Source organism: Narcine bancroftii, unplaced genomic scaffold (genome assembly GCF_036971445.1).
Source record: "Narcine bancroftii isolate sNarBan1 unplaced genomic scaffold, sNarBan1.hap1 Scaffold_267, whole genome shotgun sequence".
In the NCBI taxonomy this organism is placed as follows: domain Eukaryota; kingdom Metazoa; phylum Chordata; class Chondrichthyes; order Torpediniformes; family Narcinidae; genus Narcine; species Narcine bancroftii.
Window position 1 is genome coordinate 221,231 of NW_027212002.1, and position 24,029 is coordinate 245,259.

Sequence of the window (24,029 nt, forward strand, 5' to 3'; positions counted from 1 at the left end):
AGCTGGATGTCATGGTCCACGTCAGGGCAAATGCCATGAGTAGGAAAGGTGATGAGGTCTTGCAGAGAGAGATCAGGGAGCTCAAAACAAAGCAATCTTTGACAGTCACAAAGCAACCACTGGTCGAATTCAGCGCAGAGACCAAAAAAATTTTAATTGGTCATAGTTATACAAATTAGCGTGGACTTTAGTGAAGACTCTCTCCAATGGACTTTTAATCATGACACATGTTATTTTTAACTGATTCATTGGGCTTTTTAATGTGAAGTTCATAAATGAAGTAATAATGGGGCAGAGGGGGCCAATTTTTTTGCTTGATGCTTTTGTAATTGTTGAGTGAACATTTAATCTAACCCAAGGTGATTACCTTCATGGAGATCTGAGTTATTGTGTGGAAATAAAAACACCTATTGTTCAAGTTGTAATTGCCATTTTGGATATAAAAAAACATTTTCTGTTTTGACACGAAGGTCGAAAAATCATTACCAAAATTAACGTTGAGCCGAGGCCGCACGTTATGAGGCCCAAGTAAATGACTCAATTCCAATCAGTCTGTGTTTTGGATCAGATGTGACTTGACACTGTGCTGTCGCTGCTACCAGGGTGTCTATTACTTTCAAGGCTAAAGAGAATTCCACCAGTTCCCCGCAGCCCCCAAACCCAGCCCTTGCACACAAGAGGCCAGCCCCCCCCCCCCCAATCTGGCCCAAACCGTCAATGGGGTACGATCAGGGAGGGGACCTCGGTTATTGGAGAGAAGGCACTGGGATTTGTGGAAAAGGCTGGAATTTGGAACTCGAGGTAAGAACAGTTTTGCTCAGGGTGGAGTTGAGGAGAAGACTCAATGGGCCGAATGGCCTACTTCAGTTCCTTTATCTTGTGAAATGACACAATTTTAAGTGTAGTGTATCTTTGAGAATTTTAGCATCTATCCATAGGTCCTCTGTACTTTGGAGGTGAAATCTCATCTTAAAATATTCAAAAACATGGTCTGTGTGGGAGAAGCCAGTGAGTGGCCGTGGACAATAGCTTCTCAGACTGGAGGACTGTGACTAGTGGTGTGCTGCAGGGATCGGTGCTGGGACCAGCGTAGTTTGTCATCGAGATCCACAATCTGGACAACAATGTGGTGATTGGATCAGCAAGTTTGCAGACAATACTCAGATCGGAAGCGTTGTGGACAGCAACGAAGGTTTTCAAAGCTTGCAGAGGGATCTGGGCCAGCTGGAATAAACAGCAGATGGAATTTAACATGAACAACTGTGAGGTGTTGCGTTTTGAAGGACAAACCACGAAAAGACGGCGAACAGTCGGGCACCGAAGAGTGCGGTAGAACAGAGGGAACTGGGAAACAGGAGTCATTCCATGAAAGTGCTGTCACAGGTGGATAGAGTTGGAAAGAGAGTTTTTGTCCTCTTGGCCTTCATCTATCAAAGTACTGAGTTTCAAAGTGTGGAGTTTACGGTGAAGCCTCACAAGAAATTGGTGAGGCCAAAATTGGAGTCTTGTGTGCCGTTGTGATCACCTAATGACAGGGAAGATATCAATAAGATTGAAAGAGAAAATTCACTAGGATGTTGCTCTGACTTCAGGAAATCAGTTCCAAGGAAAGGTTTAACAGGTTAGGACTTTATTCCCTGGAGGGTAGAAGAATAACATAACATACCCTGGAGGGTAGAAGAATGAGTGAGAATTTGATAGAGGTATTTAAAATTATGAGGTGGATAGACAGTAAATGGAGGTCAGCGATATCCACTCAGAGACAAACCAGTGGATTTGGGATAAGAGTGAAATGGGAAAAGTGGAGAGAAAAAATTGGAGGATATTTGTTCAGAGAGTCGAGGGAATGTGGAATGAGCTGCTGGGTGATGGTGAACGAGGAGTCCATTTTAATATTGAAGAATTTGGATGGGGATGTGGATGGGAAGGGTATGGTGGGCTACGGACTGGTGGCAGATCAGTGGGCATGGGCCAAATCATAGTTCAGCACAGACTCGAAGGGCCGAAGGACCTGTTTCTGTGCTGTAATGTTCTCCGGAGATTGGAGATTAATTGGGGGTGAAGGGCCTGTTATTGTCCTGCAGGTATAACGTTAAAGATTTAAGACACAGATGAACCTAAAGATTTTTAAATGTTGCATCGATAGGACTGTCATTCTGATTGGAGACCCTGGTTTGTTTGCTCCAGACAGTGTTCAGATAAACATACCATCAGCATTTCAGGCTTGAGCCCTTTATCAGGGCAAGTCTCCGGACTATATAAAGTTCACACCTTGACCTGCTGAGCCTCTCCAGCATTTGCGTCGCGACAGAAATCGGACGAGTCGCTTCGTGTGAACAAAGGAGAATTGACATCAGGACATTTCACCCCTGAACTGTCCATCCAGAGACAGAAACTTTCAACATTCAGAACAGAACCACACAAATACCCCCATTCACCTTCCCATTTTGTGAAGGGTGACATAAAAACACTCCTGACACGGGGACAGATATGAACCTGGGTCACTGTCACTTTAAGAACATTCTGCGAAACATGCCAAGATCAAAATTCAATTGATTGTCCTGTCATAAAGTGCAATATGACACAAACCACTTCATTCATGCATAAGGCAGATAGGGTGACAGGAGCAGAAAGTGAAATGAAGTGCTTCTTGCAGTCAAGAGCAAATGAAAATTCCCCATTTCCCATGCAATCCCCAAACCCAGCCCTTGCCCACCTACATCCCTCAGCAGCCCACACTTCAGAGGCAAACCTCAGACACAATCAGGTACAAACATCCCAAAACCATCATCCCAAGGCAAGAGCTAAAGTTGCAGGCACCGAAAACCACACACATTAAAGCAACACATTTCTCTGGCTCAATACCCACGAACCACATGGAACACCAGATTGCAAACTACCCACAAACAGGGGCTTCCACAAACACCGGATTCCTTTCACCCCAACAACTCAAAGAACCACCCCAGAAAAAGCAGCCACAGTAAAACCAGGCTTCCTACCTTCCTCTCAGGGCAGCAACATCTCAGGCTGAAAACCACAGGTTCGGGGGGGGGGGGGGGAAGAGAGGGGGGGAGAGAGAAGAGGGGAGGGGAGGGGGAGGAGGGGGAGGAGGGGGAGCGGGGAGGGAGAGGGAGCGGGGAGGGAGGGGGAGCGGGGAGGGGGGGAGCGGGGAGGGAGGGGGAGCGGGGAGGGGGGGGAGCGGGGAGGGGGGAGCGGGGAGGGGGGGGAGCGGGGAGGGGGGGAGTGGGGAGGGGGGGAGCGGGGAGGGAGGGGGAGCGGGGAGGGGGGGGAGTGGGGAGGGGGGGAGCGGGGAGGGAGGGGGAGCGGGGGGGAGCGGGGAGGGGGTGGGAGCGGGGAGGGGGGGATCGGGGAGGTGGGGTAGCGGGGAGGGGGGGGAGTGGGGGGGGGCCCGCGGGGAGGGGGAGGCCCGCGGGGAGGGGGGGGCCCGCGGGGGGAGCAGGAGGGGGCCCGCGGGGGGAGAAAAACTCACCTGCTTTGGACCCGTGGACGAACAGCCCCTGAACTGATGCTGTCGCACTCTTGGCCCCGGGGATGGAGACCAGAGCCAGACCGGGGCTGGAATCTGGCCAAGACTTCAGTGGCTGATCCTTCAGGTGGGGGGGATCAGGCTGAATGTTGCTGGACATTGAAACAAGGGGCGGCTTCGACCTTCCTCGTTGGGGTCGAGACCCCATCAAGGTGGTTCCTCCGTTGACAGGAGTTCATGGGGTGGAAACAGGAACCAATGCCCCCAGCTCGGGGAGGGTCGGAGGAGCCTCGACTCATGCCAGAGATCTCCTGGTTTTGGGGCTTGTCCTTGGACTGTTGCTTTGAAAGCATTTCGTGGTCTATGACAGCTGAGAACTTCAACAAGACCCACTCGTTCCTCTCCTGATGGTCCGACAGCAGTTCAAACTTCTCCAATGCACCATTGGGTTGAATTTGAGCCCTTGGCTCTCCCAGTGCCTTGGAGCATGGGTTTGGGGTGATGGCCTGGGAATATTTATGCCACAGGAGGTCGCGTTCGTGACCCTGGTTCAAATCTGGCCCCGTCTGCAAGGGGTTTGTTGTTCACCCCAAGCCAACATGGTTTTTGACCACTCTTCAAATGGCGTGGGGATTGGGGGGGGTGGGGGGAGGGGGTGTCGGGGCGTCTGGTTCATGGGCGTCTTGGCGTGGTCTGAGCTCTTTTGGGCCAATGACTCTGCTGTCTGTTTAAATGTAAAGATTCAGTCTGGGGTCTGTCACGTCAAGAGTCAGTCTGGGGTCTCTCTCTCTGTAGGGATGTCAAGTGACTGGGCAAAATCTCATGGCATGCATTAAAACCATAAAAAAAAACAACACGGATGAAACCCCATTTGGCCCTTCTCGTCTGCGCTGAAAACATCAGACCATTCGTCCCACTGACCTGCACCCAGCCCACCTTCTCCAACCACGGATCTATCCAATTTATTCTTCAGACTGAAAACTGCCGGTGCCCACCACAGGAGATGCCAGCTCATTCCACACTCCCACGACTCACTGAGTGAAGAAGTTGCCCCTCAATGATTCCCCTTTCACCCTAAAGTTATGTCCTCTTGGATTGATCTCTCCTCATCAAAGTGGTAAGAGCCCGCTCGCCTTTTCTGTTTCTATCCCTCTCGTCGTTTTGCAAAGCTTGATCAAATCTCTCCTCATTCTTCTTTGATTCAAGGAAAAAAGTCCTAACTGGTTTAATCTATCCCTAGAACTCAACTCCTGAAGGCACGGCCACCTCCTAGTCAATCCTCTCCGCACTCTTTCAGTCTTCCTGATATCATTCTTGTCGTCAGGTCACCAGAACTGCACACACTACTCCAAATTGGGCCTCACCCATGTCTGACACAACCTCACCGTGACATCCCAGCTCCTGCACTCATTTCTTCGATTTCTGATGGCCAAGATGGCAAGGGCTTTCTTTACAAAACTGTGATGCCACTTTCAAGTGACAGGTACAAATTCTTTCACCCAAAATTCCATCCACCGAACATTTTCGGGTTGGGTGCCAAACATGACCGGATCCGACCCACCCTCAATTCGTGCACAAATTTCCCCTGTTGGCAACGCGGGGAACCCTAGGGACTCTTTACTTTATAGGAGCCAGTTAAGAGGACGGATAGGGGATTCTGCGGACGCAGCAAGGAGAACCGGATGGTGGTTTGCCTCCCTGGTGCCAGGGTCCGAGATGTTGCTGCTCGTGTCCCGGATATCCTAAAGTGGGAGGGACAGGAGCCAGAGGTCGTGGTACATGTAGGTACCAATGACATAGGGAGAATTAGAGAAGAGGTCCTAAAAAGTGAGTACAGGCAGTTAGGTAGGGAGTTAAAAAGAAGGACCGCAAAGGGGGTAATCTCTGGATTACTCCCTGTGCCACGTGACAGTGTGAATAGAAATAGAATGAGGTGGAGGATTAACATGTGGCTGAAGGGGTGGAGTAAGGGGCAGGGTTTTAAGTTTCTGGATAACTGGGACCTTTTTTGGGGGAGATGTGACCTGTACAGTAAGGACGGGTTACACTTAAATCCCAGGGGGACCAGAATCCTGGCAGAGGTATTTGCTAGGGCTACTCAGGATCCTTTAAACTAGAATGGTTTGGGGGAGGGAACAAAATAGTACAGAGCAGTAAGGAGAAGGTTAGAATGCAAACAATGAAAGTTTGTAGTAAGTATTTGAATATGGATGGGCAGGTGATAGAGAAGGGAAATGCTCTGGAAGAAGATGAAGGGCAATTGGCAGGAAAAGTAAATAATGTTGTTCTTAAAGATGAGGGAAAACAGGGATTAAAAAATGGGAAATCCCTGAAATTCATATATTTTAATGCCAGGAGTATTGTAAAAAAGGTGGATGAGCTGAAGGTGTGGATTGATACTTGGAAGTATGATGTGGTAGCGATTAGTGAGACATGGTTGCAGGAGGGATGTGATTGGCAACTGAATATCCCTGGGTTTCGTTGTTTTAGGTGTGATAGAGTCGGAGGGGCAAGAGGAGGTGGGGTTGCATTGCTTGTCAGGGAAAATATTACAGCGGTGCCTAGGAAGGATAGATTAGAGGGCACATCCACGGAGGCTATTTGGGTGGAACTGAGGAGTAGGAAAGGAGAGGTTACACTTGTAGGGGTGTATTATAGACCACCTGGAGGGGACCGAGACCTAGAGGAGCAAATCTGTAGGGAGATAGTAGATATTTGTGATAAGCACAGGGTTGTAATTATGGGAGATTTTAATTTTCCACATATAGATTGGGAAACACATTCTGTGAAAGGAATGGATGGGTTAGAGTTTGTGAAATGTGTGCAAGATTGTTTTTTACAACAATATGTAGAGGTGCCGACCAGAGAAGGAGCAGTGTTAGATCTACTGTTGGCAAATGGGATGGGTCAAGTGACGGAGGTTAGTGTTGGCGAGCACTTCGGGTCCAGTGATCATAATGCCATCAGCTTCAATGTCATTATGGAAAGAGAGAAATCAGGGCCAAGGATTGAGGTTTTTGATTGGGGAAAAGCTAGATTTGAGGAGATGCGAAAGGACTTGCAGGGTGTGCATTGGGACAATTTGTTTTATGGGCAGGATGTAGTAGAGAGATGGAAGTCTTTTAAAGATCAGATTTTGAGAGTGCAAAAGCTTTATGTTCCTGTTAGGTTAAAAGGAGGGGCAAAAGTTGGAGAGAGCCGTGGTTTTCAAGGAATATTGGAAACTTGGTTCGAAGAAAAAGGGAGGCGTACATTAGATATAAGAAGCATGGAGTTAAGGAGATGTTTGAAAGATACATTGAATGTAAGAGGAATCTTAAGAGAGGAATTAGGAAAGCTAAAAGAAGGTACGAGAAAACTATGGCAAGCAGGGTGAAAACTAATCCAAAAGAGTTCTACAAATATGTTAATGGTAAGAGGAAAGCTAGAGACAAAATTGGTCCCTTAGAAAATCAGAGTGGAAAACTGTGTGTGGAACCTAGAGAAATGGGGGAGATATTGAACAGTTTCCTTTCTTCGGTATTCACTAAGGAGAAGGATATTGGGAGATGTGGGACAAAAAAAAAAGCAAATTGGGTAAATATGGGGAATATAGAGATTACAAAAGGTGTAGTTTTAAGGCTTTTGAAGAATATAAAGGTGGATAAGTCTCCGGGACCAGACGGGATCTTCCCCAGGACATTGAGAGAAGTGAAGGAGGAAATAGCAGAGGCTCTGGCGGTAATTTTTCAAATGTCATTAGATATGGGGATAGTGCCGGAGGATTGGCGCATTGCGCATGTGGTTCCGTTATTTAAAAAGGGTTCAAGGAGGAAGCCTGGCAACTATCGGCCTGTAAGTTTGACGTCTGTGGTAGGTAAATTAATGGAGAAAATTCTTAGAGATAGTACTTATAAACATCTGGATAGACAGGGTCTGATCAGCTGCACTCAACATGGATTTGTGGGAGGAAGGTCATGTTTGACCAATCTGATTGAATTTTTTGAAGAGGTGACTAGGAATGTGGATGAGGGTAGCGCAGTGGATGTTGTCTATATGGACTTCAGTAAGGCCTTTGATAAGGTACCACATGGAAGGTTAGTTAGGAAGGTGCAGTCTTTAGGTATAAATTTTGAGATAGTCAAATGGATTGAACATTGGCTGAAAGGGAGAGGCCAGAGAGTGGTAGTGGATAATTGTCTGTCAGGTTGGAGGCCGGTGACCAGTGGTGTGCCTCAAGGATCTGTATTGGGCCCATTGTTGTTCGTTATATACATTAATGATCTAGATGATGGGGTGGTGAATTGGATTAGTAAATATGCAGACGATACTAAGATAGGTGGAATAGTGGATAATGAAGAAGGTTTTCAAGGATTGCAGAGGGATTTGGGCTGCTTAGAAAAGTGGGCTGAAAAATGGCAGATGGAATTTAATGCTGATAAGTGTGAGGTGCTTCATTTTGGTAAGAAGAATCAGAACAGGACATACGTGGTAAATGGGAGAGCATTGAGGAATACAGAAGAGCAGAAAGATTTAGGAGTGACGGTACATCGTTCCCTGAAGGTAGAAACTCATGTGAATAGGGTGGTGAAGAAGGCTTTTAGTATGCTGGCCTTTATCAATCATTGCATGGAATATAGGAGTTGGGAGGTGATGTTGAGATTGTATAAGACGTTGGTGCGGCCTAATTTGGAGTTCTGTGTGTAGTTCTGGTCGCCTAATTATAGGAAGGATATAAACAGAGTGGAGAGAGTGCAGAGAAGGTTTACCAGAATGTTGCCTGGGTTTAAGCATCTGGAGTATGGGGAGAGATGGGACAGATTGGGTCTTTATTCTTTGGAGCGTAGAAGGTTGAGAGGGGATTTGATAGAAGTATTTAAGATTATGAAAGGGATAGACAGAATGGATGTGGATAGACTATTTCCGTTAAGAGGAGGAAAGTTTAAAACAAGAGGACATGAGTTAAGAATTAAGGGGCAGAGGTTTAGAGGTAACATGAGGGGGAACTTCTTTACTCAGAGAGTGGTAGCCGTGTGGAATGATCTTCCGGGAGAAATAGTGGCGGCGGAGTCAATTGTATTATTTAAGAAAAGGTTGGACAGGTATATGGATGAGAAGAAGATGGAGGGTTATGGGCATTGTGCAGGGAGGTGGGATTAGAAAGGGGTGTTTGGTTCGGTGCGGACTAGAAGGGCCTAATGGCCTGTTTCCGTGCTGTAATTGTTATGTTATGTTATGTTATGGATAAAACAGAGTCCGGCACCACCAATTCACCGTCGATGGATGCCCAATTTGTTGTAGATGACCCGAGGCTGCCATCGCAATCTCGTGCCCCCAGCACCTTTGCTGCATTATCCCATATCCAGCACTGCCATCACCCTTCTTCCACCATTCCCCCCCCCCCCACCCCTGGTCCATGGACCCTTCTAGTTGGAGTGTGTCATTGTTTTGCTAAAATCTGAAATCAGCATAATCCAGGTACAAATTTATTATCCAACACCCTTGGGACCAGGCACTGATCAGAATATTTTTTGATCATAGAATAGTAACAGCTTGAGCAGCTCCTGGAATGGGATGCTGCTCGGCAGTCGACTAGTTAAGCAAGTGACGTATGTTTGTGAGGTGATGAATTCAGCTCACATATGTGCTTGTGTGGCACATTTGGTCCAGGATATCTGGCCTAATGCCCTTGCCCATATCTCTATTCCCAGCCCTGCCCCTCCTCCCCCACCCCCCTCAATATAACAAGGACAGAATTCTCCTGGTCATTGCCTCCCACCCCATATATCTTCCACCACTCCTGCCATCAGACACCTCCTTCCTTTCTGTTGTGATTGCTCCATCAGTGATTCGCTCATTCCTTCCCATCAACTGTTCCCTTGGAACCTGACTCTATGAAACAAAACTTCACTGATGAACCCGCAGGGTCCTCCACTGGATCTGTTGATCCTGACGTGGCCTCCTCTATGCTGGGTAGATTGGATGCAAACTGGAAAAATCATTTCATTGGTCACCTTCACTCTGATGGCTCCAACAGCAGGATCTCCCAGGGGCAGACCATTTTAATTCCACATCCCATTACCACTCAACATGGTTGTCCATGGCCTCAAGCATTGCCAAATCAAGGCCTAGTACAAATTCCATCTTGGAAGTCTCCAATCAGATAGCATCAATATCGACCTCCAAATTTCTGGTAAGACCTCTCCTCTGGTCTCTATTTCCCCACCTGCCTCCTTTCCTCTCATGTCCCTTTCCCTTCATTCTATCAGAGCTATGGTTCCCTGTCCTCTTTCCCCCCATTTCTCACTTCTACCCTCCCACCTGTATCCCCTTAACTGTTACTTTTTTGACTTTTCCTCTCCCCTATCTTTTTATTCAAGTGTTTTCCTGCACTCCTGATGAAGGGCTCAGACTCCCCAAAAAAATCCCAACACTTCCTCTCAAAACATCTGAACCCATGAACATGCCCAAATATCCACCATGTCCTTTTTAGTAAATACTGGTGGAAAACACCCAGTCAGTAACACAACCATATCCTCAGACTCCAAGCAACACTGTCACAGCCTCAGTGACCGGGTTTCAAATCTGGCGCTGTCCGTAAGGAGTTGGTACTTTCTCCTTGTGTCTGTGGGTTTCCTCTGGTTTCCTCACATGCTTCAAAACATACAGGGTTTGCCAATTCGATGGGAATTTGGGAAGCAGAGCCTGTAACTGTGCTTTATGTGTAATTTTTAAATTCCAACTGACCTTGAGTGGTCCCATTCCCTCTCTGGTTTTCCATGAGGGTAGAAAATGCATTGGGGCTCTCCCTACACCCACTCGCCAAGGACTCTTTTCACCTTCCCATTATGTGCTCCGCTTGAAATTTTTCCTGTAACCTTTATACAGCAGGATTTCATTCCATGGAGGGGAGACGTTCTTGGTCAGGATCTCATTTCATGGAGGGAGGACGTCCTTGGACAGGATCTCATTCCATGGAGGATAGACATTCTTGGACAGGATCTCATTGCATGGAGGGAGGATGTCCTTGGACAGGATCTCATTCCATGAAGGGAGGATGTCCTTGGAAAGTACTTTGTGATGTCAAACAACATTTAACAAGAGCCTCAACCAGAAAAATGAGTTGCTGGTATTTATATCTGGGCACAAAGACACCACCAAATTTCTTAATGACCCAAACACTTCTAAAATTAAACATTGGAATAAAGAGTGTTTTACAAATATTCAAGATTCAAAAAAACCTAAAAATGATTGAGTTAATTTTGGTGAATCAGTGAGGGTAGATGGAGATGTAGTTGAGAGAATTTGGGACCACACCGCCCTCCAGTGTCAAGATGGGCAAACTGCAAAAGTCCACATTAGGCGCAATATCTCCCCCTGGTGTCAGAGTGAACTCACTGCACGATTAAGCATTTTATTCAGTGGGGCAGAATTGCAGGGGCAGAGACAGATGAGAGGGCTCAAAACAGAGGGGTCAAAAGCAAGAGGAGTAGACACCACATGGAGTCAGAGGTGTGGAAAAAGAAGGGTGGAAACAGAGATGTTGAAACCGAGATGCAACCAGAGGGCTGCAAACAGATGGATTCAAACAGAGGGGAGGGAAGAGAGGGTTGAAAACAGAGGGATGTAAAAAGAGGCAGGGAAACAAAGGGAGGAAACAGAAGATTGAATCAAGAGGCGTAGAAACAGACGTTTGGAAACAAATGGGTGGAAACCCGAAGCCTCAGTGCCCAAGTGTTGGGGCACATCATTAACCAGCGTCCCAGGCAAACCCTGAACCAATCAGGTGGGGAAAATCATTAACCTGCATTACAGGCACCTCACGAACCAATCGGGTCTGTCTGTGTGTGTGTCTCTCTCTCTCTCTCTCTCTCTCTCTCTCTCTCTCTCTCTCTCTCTCTCTCTCTCGGTGTGTCTAATATTTGCTTATTCATTACCCACCATTGTCCATCCCTACTGGTGGTGCAGGCTTTTTTCCCCAAGGTGTCCGTATTGGCTGTCCATAGACCATCTCTGCCCCAACGCATTCCTCGGTGTCACCTACATTAAAATCAAGATGGCATCAGCACCTTGTTGGGCACTTTTACCCGTGTTCTGGCCAGTGTTGTGTTTCGTTCACACATTCCTGCTGCCTGGAGTTAATGGCACTCGTGGAAGATCGCCAGTTCCTGAAACAATTCATCATTTATCTTATTTGTAACATTTTTACATTTAATTTAACATATGCATTAAAAAACTTGAATTTCTTCTTTGAAAATAAGATAAAATTAATACATAGTGATTTAAAAAGTAACCCCTCCCATAGCTGCCCAATAGAAAACAATAAAGAGAGAAAACATCTAGATAGTATTTATAAAAATTGAGCAAAACTCTCAAATAAAATCTTGCTTTTCTTGGTTTTAGGAGTCAGAAAGTTCATGTTGGGTAATTACAACTTAATTCCTACAATTGGTAAATACACATCCAAAATCTTCAAAAGAGAAATTCAAATTTGTTCCGTGAATTTGATGTAATTATTTCAAGTGGGATACAACGGCCTATTTCAGTGTGGCCATCGACCCATTCCCAAATACGCATCGGACTTCCAAGTTACTGCCACACATTTTAACCCTATGACAATTACAGCACAGAAACAGGTCATTTGGCCCTTCTTGTCTGCACTGAACTAAATACTCTCCTCTCGTACCACCTCTCTGCATTCCCCTCCCCTCCAATTTTCCCTGAAATGACAAAATGGACCCAGCCGCCACTATTTCTCCCGGAAGCTCACTCCACTCAACCACCACTCTGAGTCAAGAAGTTCCCCCTCATGTTCCTTCCAAACTTTTGCCTCTTAACTCAAGACCTGTTTCAATCTCTGCTACTCGCAATGAAAAAAGCTTATCCACATCAACTCGTTCTATCCTCCTAGTAATTTTAAAGACCTCGATCAAATCCCCTCTCAACCATCTACAATCCAAAGAATAAAGACTTCATTTGCTCAATCTTTCTTTGTAATCTAGTTGCTGATATCCAGGTAACATTGACGTAAATCTTCTCTGCACCCTCTCTACTTTATTGATAGCTTTCCTCTCATTTGGTGACCAGAACTGCACACAGAACTCACAAAAGAGCCTCACCAATATCTTGTCTAGTCTCAACCTCACTGCCCGACTCCCGTATTCTATGCGATGGTTGAACAGATTCTTTTCGAGGTACTCTCTGATTACCCTCCAATAATTAACCTATCACTGTCAGGCTCACCTGGTTGGCTTTTGAAGCCGTTTTTAAACAAAGGAACATTAGATTACATCCATTCCTCTGGCACCTCACCCGTGGATAAACAGGTTTTAAATATTTCTGTCAGAGCCCTTGCAATTTCTACTCTTCTTTCCCTCAAGGCCAAGGGAATATCATGTCAGACCTCCATCCACCAACAGACAAAAATCAGCCATCACAAGGTGAAGGCAGGACAGTAGTCCCACCTCTCCAGCACGAGTCACCCCAGGATCAAGTCAGCACTGACTGCAAGAAGTTTCTACATCCTCTTGGTGTCTGTGTGGATTTCCTCCCACACTCCACAGCTCAAGGGGGCCGTAAGTTCATTGGCGAATTGGGAAGCTCAAGACCATGGGGTGGAAGTGCACATTCTGGTCCTGGGGGCATCAATTCAATTCAACAGCACAGATGAACCTTTGGGCACGACCTGATCTTTTTCTGGTTTCAAACTCATTATTTTTGAAAATTGTATGTGCCCCTCTAATGCAACACGACTGCTGCTAAACAGGCTTCTTGATACATATCCATGACAAGAACTCGGGAGAATCTGATTTAGTTACTAGACTTTTGAACAGAACAGTGTCTGGACATTTTATCCCTAAACTGAAACTTTATAGACATACAGAACAAAAAGAGGGCAAAACAAGCTTGTGTCTCACCAATACCACAATTCACAGACACTTTTTATGTTCTCAAGGGTGGCAGAAAACTCAAAGAACAGACAAACTCCTTCCACACTGTCACTTTAAGAGCTTTGGATGAACCATGGGATAAATATTCCCAAGCCATCATTCCAAATCAATGACCAAAAGTACTGGCTGAGTGATAGATTTGAGACATTTTACCAGCTATGTAACAATCAGGCACAAGGAAAATTGTTGCTTCCATTGTAAAGTATTTAGTAGAATTTAGGACTGAGATAAGGAAGAATTTTTTCACTCAGAGGGTGGTGAATTTATGGAATTCTCTGCCACAGGAAGTGATTGAGGCCGGTTCCATAGCTATATTTAAGAGAGAGTTAGATTTAGTACTTGTGACTAGGGGGATCTGGGCGTATGGAGAGAGAACTGTAACAGGGTACTGAGTGGATGATCAGCCATGATCAAAATGAATGGCGGTGTAGGCTTGAAGGGCCAAATGGCCTACTCCTGCATCTATTTTCTATGTTTCCATTGAGGAATCTCAGACCACAAACAACCTTCACCCCGAAAAACAAGCAATTCTCCACAATAAAACTAGGTTTCCTTCCTGTCTGCAAGCATCTGCTCTCTTGAGTCTGAATGGCACAACTGGGGAAACCGTTTCAAACCCATGACCTGAAACAGCATATTCTCTTCCCCTAATTGGAGCTGTCTTGAATTGGCCACCACTGCCCGAGCAAGAATGAACTGGGAGATCTCACACTTGCTCCTTCACAGGTGAGACCTCCCTGTTCATTGGAGCTCCATATTATCCATCTTGCTCTATTTTGTTAACCTTAATCAAGTCTCCTCTCATTCTCCAACACTCCCATGAAAAATAAAAATCATGTATCCTGTAGTTCGCGAGTCCGGACACCAGGTGGTGGTATTATACCTAGATCTCTCTCTCTCTCTCTCTCTCTCTCTCTCTCTCTCTCTCTCTCTCTCTCTCTCTCTCTCTCTCGCCCTCGCTTCATGCATGCAGTACTCGGTGTGAACAGGCGTTGGCAGCACTTTACAGCCCTTGCAATCTGCAGCTTGGACAGGAGATGGTTGGTTTGCACCTCATGGGCTCTTGCACCAAGATTGAAGACTTGGAGATTTCCCATTGATTGGCAGAGAACATACACGACATCACATCCAACCCTGAGATTCCCTTTTTCCTGCGGACACGGCCGAATTACCACGAATGGGTCGTGCAAAAATAAACGGTTCAGTGGAAACCTGGAAAGATAAAAGAATTGAAAACAAAGAAAATCAATAAAGTGCTGCAAGAGTCCTGAAATGAGTTCCTGATTGAGTTTGTTGTTGAGGAGTCTGAAGGTGGAGGGGGAGCAGCTGTTCCTGAACCTGGGGGTGTGAGTCTTGAGGCACCGAGACCTCTTTCCCGATGGCAGCAGTGAGAAGAGAAAGAGAGAGTGTGGATCTTTGATAATTGCTTATGTTTTCTGACAGCACCATTCCCTGTCGATAAACTCAATAGTGGGGAGAGTTTTGTCTGTGATGTCCTGGGCTGTGTCCACGACCTTTTGGAGGGCTTTATTCTCAGGGGTATTGGTGTCCCCATACCAGACCATGATGCAGCCAGTCAGCACACTTTCCACCACATCTCTGTCGAAATTGGCCAGGGTTTCTGGTGTCGTCCCAAACCTCCACAAACCCCTGAGGAAGTAGATGCACTGACGTGCTTTCTTATCGAGGTCATTGGTGTTGGGTCCAGGAAGATTTTTTGAGATGGTGACTCCCAAGAACCTAAATTTGCTCACCCTCTCCAACCCTGATCCCTCAATGAACACTGGATTTTAAAACTCTGGCTTTCCTTTCCTGAAGTCAACAATCAACTCCTTGGTTTTGGTGACATTGAGTGCGAGGTTGTTGATGCACCATTCAGCTCGGTTTTCAAACTCCCTCTTGCATGTGGACTCATCCCCTTCCTTTATACAACCCACGACCATGGTATTGTCAGCAAATTTGTAGGGGATATTATTGATGTACCGAGCCACACAGTCGTGGGTGTAAAGTGAGTAGAGTGGGGGCTAAGAACACAGCCCTGTGGTGCTCTGGTACTGATGGAGATCGTGGAGGGGATATTCTTACCAACCTTCACTGATTGTGGTCTGGAGGTGTTAACTCCCAGGTCTTGGAGTTTGCTGGTCAGTTTGGAGGGGATGATGGTGTTAAATGCTGATCTGTAGTTGATAAAGAGCATCTTTACTGTTCAGGTGCTCCAGGGCTTGGTGTAGGGCCAGTAAGACAACATTTGCTATTATTATGAGAGACGAACTGGAATGGATCCACGTCACCACTCAGACGGGAGCTGATCTGCTTCATCACCAGCCTTTCCAAACACTTCTTCACTGTTGATGGAAGTGCAACTGGTCGATAGTCATTCAGGCAGGTGATTACACTCTTCTTGGGCTCCGGTGTGATTGACACCTGTTGGAAACAGATGGGGACCGGGGAAAATGCTTTCCTTGGATTATAGATGGCAGGGGGACGGAAACCACAATATGAGAGCAGAAGTTCAAAAGCATGAGGGTACATGTTCTGAGTTTGTAAAAAAAAGGACAGGCAGGGGAAAAAAACAGATGTAGTCAGTTAGAGGGTTTGAAATGTCTATTTCAATGCAAGGAATAAAGGGGATGAACTTTGAGCATGGATCAGTATGTACAACTTTGATGTTGTGACTGTTACAGAGTCTTGGTTGGAGGAAGGGCAGGATTTGCTGATGCAGGTCCTAGGGTTTGGGTTTAAATGGAATAGAATGAGGGGTAGTGGGGTGGGGGGAATAACATTACTGATCAGGGATAGTATCACAGCTATAGAAAGGGAGGTAACTGCAGAGGGGGTGTCCACTGTGACAGTGTGGGTGGCAGTCAGAAACAGGGAATGTGCCATAGGCCCCCCAATAGTCCTTGGGGCACCAAGAGCAGATAAGCAGGCAGAGTTTGGAATGATGCAGGAAACACAGTGTTGTAGTTATGGGAGACTTGAACTTCCCCTATATTGACTAGTACTTCCAGCTTGCAAGAGGGATAAATGGGTCTGAATTTGCCAAGTGTTCAAGAAGCAGTCCTGACAGCCTGTGGACCAGCTGCGAGCAGGCACACTGGATCTAATGCTGGGTAATGAACCTGGTCAGGTGGCAGGTTTTAGGGTGGTCAAGCATTTTGGTGAGAGTGACCACATCTCTGATCTTTCATATAGCTATGGATAAGGATAATTCAGACCAAATAGGAATCTGTTTAAGGTTTAGGGGTCTTAAATTTAAATTTAGGGATACAGCACAGTAACAGGCCCTTTTGGCCCACAAGCCTGTGCTGCCCCAATTGGCCTCCAACGCCCAGGACCTTTTGAAGGGTGGGAGGAAACCCACATTGACAGGAGAACCTACAAACTGATGACTGTGTGGGATTCAAACCCTTGGTCCCAATCACTGCTGCCGTGGTTGCATTGCATTAACCATGGTGCCCCATTCATCTGGGGTTTACAGATCACTTCATTCATCAGGGATTGAGTTCAAGAGCTGCAAGGTAATGTTACAGCTCTACAAAGCTCTGTTGAGACCACACTTTGAATATTATGTTCAGTTCTGGTCACCTCATTACAGGAAGGAGGTGGAAGCTTTGTCGAGGGTGCAGAGGAGATTTACCAGGAGTTGCCCAGATCAGACAACATCTTATGAGGCAAGATTAGGGGAGCAATTGGGGCTATTTCATTTGGGGAAAAAAGACAATTTGAAAGGGTCTCAAAGATGATGAAAGTCCTTGATCGGGTGGGCAGCCTGCACATTTTTCCTGAGGCAACAGTAAAATGCCAGAGGACATCTGTTCAAGGTGAGGGGGAGCGGTGAGGAGACATTGGTAGGTTTTTTTATTTTACACATTAGTAGGGGATTGGAATGAATTATCTGGGTGACGATGGAGGCTGCTACAATGGGGATATTTAAAAGACATGGATAGAAGAAGAGTAGTAGCCTGTATTGTCATTTAAAACCAGGACACAGTTTAAAAATGAAATGACAGCCTCCAGAACTACAATGCTAACCACCAAACCGTGATTCCACATCAGGCCACACAAGATGCCATTTCAACTCCAGACAAAAGATCAAAACTACACAAGACTAAAATGCACCTACATAATGAGAAGAAAAAAGTGCCAACAATGGCACAGACTCTGGAACCTCCAGGTCAGGCACACGACATGATCACTCCAGTCTCCGGGACATCTCCTCCGCAGATCAGACAGCCAGCCATACACCATTCACTCCAGGCATCTAGATGCAGATGTGCCACAGCATCTCCTCCTCGGCCACCTGCAGCACTCAGTATCTAGGAGCCTCGATCCCACAGCAGGAGCCCGACCACAGCAGATCAGGCCATGAGCGCTTCGTCCAGATCTTCACCTGACTTCACGGTTCTTCCCAGTTTCTCGTCTCCACAGTGCTATCTTCCAATCTTCATCCTTTCAAAATTGAGCACAGCACACTGCTTAGACCATTTCAGTAGCATTAGGATCTGGAGAGGCCACTGCAGCTGTGCTGCGCCGTCATCATCCAGAGGGATCTGGCTTTGTGGTAGGGAACGTTTAGGTTGTTGAGTACATTTATATGGGTCAGGACAACATTTTGGGCCAAACAGCCTGCAGTGTATTGTGATGTCCATATTCAACTCTGCAACAGATAAATATGTTTGATGAACAATACACACATCACACCTTGAGTCAGTTCCTTCCTGCCACAAATCTTTCTGCAGTTGTTGGACATTCATCCACCAATAGAGACAAAACAAATCAGTGAATATCACAAGATAAGCACTCAGATTTGAAACTAAAGTTGGTTGTGTGACAGATGATAGATACATTTTAAAGGAGATAAACTGGGGCAGGTTTTTTAGTGTAGGGGTCATATCCAAAGATTTCAAAACAGATCTCATTTAAAATACTGGAGCTCTGCTCAAGTCAGACAGGCTGGCTCCAAACACCTTTGCAACAGATGAAAGAACTCAGAGGAGTAGGTTCGGAGCCGCAGGCTGTCTGGGAGTGCTGCTTGCTGTTCTCAGTGGGTCATATGGTTTTGGAAGCAGAGAGGGTCAAATAGGCTTTGTGTGTGTGTGTGTGTGTGTGTGTGTGTGTGTGTGTGTGTGTGTGTGTGTGTGTGTGTGTGTGTGTGTGTGTGTGTGTGTGTGTGTGTGTGTGTGTGTGTGTGAGAGAGAGAGAGAGAGAGAGAGAGAGAGAGAGAGAGAGAGAGAGAGAGAGAGAGAAGTTTTACAGTTCAGCAACAGCTGGGACGAGAACAGGACAAGCTGCAAATCTTGTGGAAAACCCCATTTTGAAGACTGGTTGTGAGTGTGCTTAGTTCAGCCTGGTCAAAGCCCTTGTGGTTCATACAAGGAGAGGACTGGCTGCGTAATGTTTCCCTTGAAATAAGAGAACCAAAAAGTTACTCTGTGGTGACCTGAAAGAAAGAGGTAATCATCTGGAAAACCCTGATGGGGCAAGTTTCTTCGGCAAGATACTGAAGTGGCTGACTCTAAAGTATCAGTTGTGGGTGTCCAGTGTGGAACAAATCTCTGTCTAAAGACCAACAAGAACCTTCCTGAGCGGTAACCATTTTCCTTTCTGTGCACAGTACAAGAATTGCCTGCAACCAGTAAACTTGGAAGATTGAGAAGTGAGATTAAACAGTGATTTAAAGAAAATTTCTGAACTTCCATAAACGTGCACTTAAAATTAGAAGGGGGGGGGGGGGTTAAGTTAGGTTAGTTAATGGTGATAAGTTAAAATGTGATTCTGTTTTCATGTTTAAAGATAATTAAAAGCAACTTTTGTTTAAATAACCATTTGTCTTGGTGAATATCTATTGCCGCTGGGTTTTGGGGTCCTCTGGGCTCGTAACATTTTATACATCTTAAAACAGAACAATGTATTTCAATGCATTTTATGCACTAAACTCTACATCCAGGCAGAATCCAGACCGAATCTTCAATGTTAACATCCCCAAGCCATCACTCCAAACCAATATCCAAAAGTACTGGCAGAGCAAATGGTTTAAGTTGAAATATATTTGAGAAATTTTACAAACTACATAAAAATCGGCAACAAGGAAAATAAGAGCTTGCATTATTATTCAACACTCACAGACCACTACCAACAAGTGCAATGACTTTTACGAACACCTGATGCCTTCCACACCAACTCAACCAACAAGGCCTGAAAACAAATGGCTTTCAACAATAAAACTGGGCTTCTTATCTTCCATCTGAACACCTCAACTGTGAAAACTCCCCTGTTCTAAACCCATGAACTCCTGTCACCTGATAAACAGCCTCCCATCCCCTTAAATGATGCTGCCTTGGGGACAGGAGACAACCCCTGCTGGAATGTGGAGCAACAAATAGATTTCACAGGTGAAGGAGCATCAAACCCTTCAGCCCTTCTACTCTGTGCCAGACTACAACTCTGTCTCCTCCCACTGACCTGTGCCAAGACCATATCCCTCCAAACCTCCTGAAAAGACAAGTTAAGGATTGGGAGCTGGAGTTGGATAAACTTCTGAACATTTGGGAGGCAGAGGGATCGATTGATAGGGAGTTAAAGGGAAATGATCATACCTAGGAGGCAGGAGGAGGATAGATGGGTGACAGTCGGGAGAGTGAAAGGGAACAGGCACCCTACCAAGCACAAGCCATGGCGATCAGGTCTCTGGCATGGAGTCTGGTCCTGTAGCTAAGAAGGGGAGAGCAATTCCATCATTTCGGGGGACAGATATGAGGTTCTGTGGAGGAAATTGAGTATCCTGGATGGTATGACGCCTCCCTGGTGCTTGGGTCTGAAATATCTCAGATCTTTCATAGCATTTTCAGGAAGGAGGGCGAGCAGCCAGATGTCGTGGTTTGCATAGGGACCAATGACATGGGTAGGAAGGGTGAGGAGGTCCTGAGAGTTCATGGAGTTATGCACGAGGAGAGGACCTCCAGCGATCTCAGGATTGCTACCCATGCTGGGTGTTATAGATAGAGAATTTGGGTTAAAAAGGGTTTAAGTTAAAATGTGATGATCAGTCATAAAAGGGGGCTAACCACTAGAGTTTAGCTGGAAAATGTTACAACAGACTTGCAACAGATTTAACTACAGAGAGACATGCAGGAGCCAAAGATTGATAAAGAGTGAAAAACAGAATTTGGTGTGAGCAGAGGTCATGAATGATCGTGGTGTGTGTGACGAACAGTAATCAGGATGATTCTGCAAAAACTAACCAATTAAAGCAGTGTAGTGGAGATGCCGAAGGACAAGCAAATTGTATAAAAAACAACGCACTGTATGTATCGGGGCTTGACTTGGCAAGAAGCCGGTTGAGTCCAACTCTGCAGACTTGTGAATAAAGCTTGTCGTGTCACCGATCTTAAAGAGACTCATTTGTGAGAATTTGTGTTTCTGACACTGGGGAGATTAGAAATAGGATAATGCATTTGAACATGTGGACATGGTGTAGGTGGGAGAGGTTCCAGTTTCTTGATCTGGGTTTCCCAATCTTTTTCTTTACACTTTTGTGAGAGATGGGAAAACTGATCTAAAATTATGAACATGAAGGAAACTAAAATTCATACATCAGTTAATGGCTGTAACCAGTACAAACAGGATGAGCTTGGGGATTAGGATGCAGGAAAGCAGATTCAGCACGATTAACATAAGAATCTTCTAGTCTTTGTGACAAGAGCCACCATAAGACTAAGATAAGGAGTGGTAAGGAACAATAGAATGTAGGAAGTTGAGGTAGTCTGGATCAGATAAGGGTCTCCTAGCCCTGGACAGAAGTACCAAGTCCTACATATCTAATTAGCTAACCTTACACAGATTTATACATATTAAATTAGCCAACCCTAGACAGGATGAGCCAACTCTGCATACCAAGAGACTGTAGCCCTGAGAATCAGGAAGGTGTGAATAAGGACAATAACATGAAGGGACACCGACAGGATACCCCCTGGTCCTCCAAGTATACTGAAATTGCACGTAGGCAGGCAGGATTGCCTAATGCCAAACCTCTCCAGCAGGAGGCAGAAGAATGTAAGGGGGAGGGTATTCCTATACTGAAATCAACTGTATAAAAGTTGGGTGAGCCCCAGTATATGTGTGTATTCCCAGGGTAAGGGGAAGCACCCAACTTTGCATTGTTGCTGTAATAAATGTTCTTTGTTCTCAATTTTTGTCTCGAGCAATTTCTTTAAAGGTACTTCTATTTCTAACAAATGGGGGCTCGTCCGGGATCACACTCCCTCCACTGACAGAGTACCCTGACGACGAGAGTAGGTGCACCCCGGCTAATTCAGCTGGACTCACGGACGACGGGTGGCTGGTCAGTGGAAGAAGCGAGTGATATCCGAGAAGAGGCATTGAGAACAAACGACGGAAGGAAGCGCGCTAGAGCATTGCTACTGGAACCCGGTAAGAGGAATTTTACTTGCCTCTCAGTATGGGAAATATGGGTAGCAAGGAAGAGAGTCCTGGTTCAGGATGTGAGGATCAGATAACTACGTACAGCCCGCCCGGGTTGATGTTATCTGAGTGGGGCACGGGAAGGACCCGTGGAAAGGACAAACTGACCATGGTCAGGTATTGTTGTAGGGACTAGGTTAAATACCCGATAAAAGGGAGCTCCGTGTACTGGCCAAAACTCGGATCCGAGATGACTGGATGTGTCAAGCATTGAACATCTGGCTCTATCAAAACCAGAGAGATAACCTAGAGAGCAGAGAATATGCAGCCTGCTGGCTTAGGGGATCGTTTGATCAATTGGTTTTGAAAGAAAAAAAGTACAAGGACAAGAGAGAGGAGGAACCTTTTGTCCCTGAACCACAAGGGTGGGATGTGTTACATTCCCTTCCTCCACCTTATGTTCCTCCTATGCCGGCTCCTATCTTTCCTCCCCCTCCTATAACCTACCCTTCTGCACCTTCCCCACCTCCCCCACCACTAGAGAAGAGAGCAGGAGTGGTATGATGACTCGCTCACAAAGCACTCGATTACCACCCCTGTTGACAGGAGAGAGAGGTAACTTTAATTCAGAACAGCGTGAGACTCTTCAGGAAGAAAGGGCAGAACCCTTTGATTCATTTCCCAGGGAGCAGGAACCCAGACCTAATAAGCTAGAAACCAACTGGATGAGACCACTGCAGGAAGTTCCCATGGGAGAGGGTCTCGGTTTCGTAAATGTGCCCCTGACCAGTACTGAAGTGCGTAACTTTAAGAAAGAACTGCCCTCCCTGATAGAAGATCCCCAGGGATGTGCCGAACAGTTAGACCAATTTTTGGGACCAAATATATATACAATATGGGGGTCTCGACATAGAATCCCCAGCAGGGGAACAATTGGTACTAACTGGTTTTGTTACCAACTCAGCCCCAGACATTAGAAGAAAATTACAAAAGACAGAAAATTGGCATGAGCAGGGAATAACCCAGCTTCTACAGATCGCACAAAAAGCATTTGTCCAGACATCTGAGGATAAGCAGAAAGCAAAGGCTAACATTTTGATGCAAGCAGTTAAAGGAATAGTAGATGAGTAACATGGAAAAGGCAGGGGCTGTGTGCCAGCTCCTGAATGTTGGGAGAAGTGCAGGGAGTGGGAGAGTAGAGACCAGAGATAATTTCATAAATCACGACTTCCCACTTCAGTCACTGACCAATATTGATTAAAATTCATGCTAAAATTTAAATGTCATAAAGGATCGTTTATCAATACTGTAGAATGAGCGAATTTAACTACCAGTTAATTCCAATTTATGAAATTGTATTCAAATGTGATTTTGCACAGGGAGTACCTGAGAGTTGTGATGTTATAACATTTGCAGGGAGAAATGTTTGCGCAAATAGGGTGAGTTCTACACGTCTTATTTTAAGTGTATGTAAGATAAAGAAAGGATCTGATGTGTAAAGTGGCTGGATCAGCCAGTTGAAGGGGGAGTGTGCATGTCCCTTTAAGTGCACTGTGGCACTTGAAATTGAGGCTCCAGGCTCTTGTCTTGCAGTTAGAGGTATGGAGCCCTATCAATAGATTTAGTACATTTCTTCTACACGTTCAGCAGTCAAGGTCCGTGAGTTTAAAGATCACTCACCTCTGGAGAATAAAGAGACCTCTGGGGATTCCTATGGGGATTCCTATAAGTTTAATCATTTCTCTGGTGCATTTTCCTCCGGAGTGAAATTAATGCCTCAGCACAATTTCTCTGTATTGCCGCTGTAATTTAATTCATGATAACTTTCCCCCATTCATCAGGTTTATATTTAAATCCGGTAGTGCGGAAGTTACATTGTAAATAATCACGGAGGTAAACCCTGCGCGAGTGGATTCAGCTTAATGGAGAAATAAACCTGCGAACTGGTCTATGGTGGTGTGTGAGTACTGCAATAGGTGGAATATGATTTACATTGGTGGCATCGTTCAGAACAATTGGGTGCATAAGAATAATAATATCATTAATAACTCACAGATCTTGTACCGGATGCTATTCAGTACATCTTGACTTAAGGACTGGAGAAATTGGCATGTTAGAATGAGATTGGCATGGCACCAATATTTCTTGATTCACTAATGACTCCACAAGCTCCAGGATTCATGCAGCAG

General features: G+C 45.7%; 1 long non-coding RNA gene across 1 annotated transcript; it reads left to right on the top strand.

Moving 5' to 3' along the window:
- The first annotated feature begins 2,638 nt into the window (after nucleotides 1-2,638).
- Nucleotides 2,639-10,637, top strand: LOC138750790 (uncharacterized). Its single transcript, XR_011349506.1, has 3 exons — nucleotides 2,639-2,767; nucleotides 4,461-4,604; nucleotides 10,355-10,637. It is a non-coding gene; the product is annotated as an uncharacterized lncRNA (long non-coding RNA).
- The last annotated feature ends 13,392 nt before the right edge of the window (nucleotides 10,638-24,029 follow it).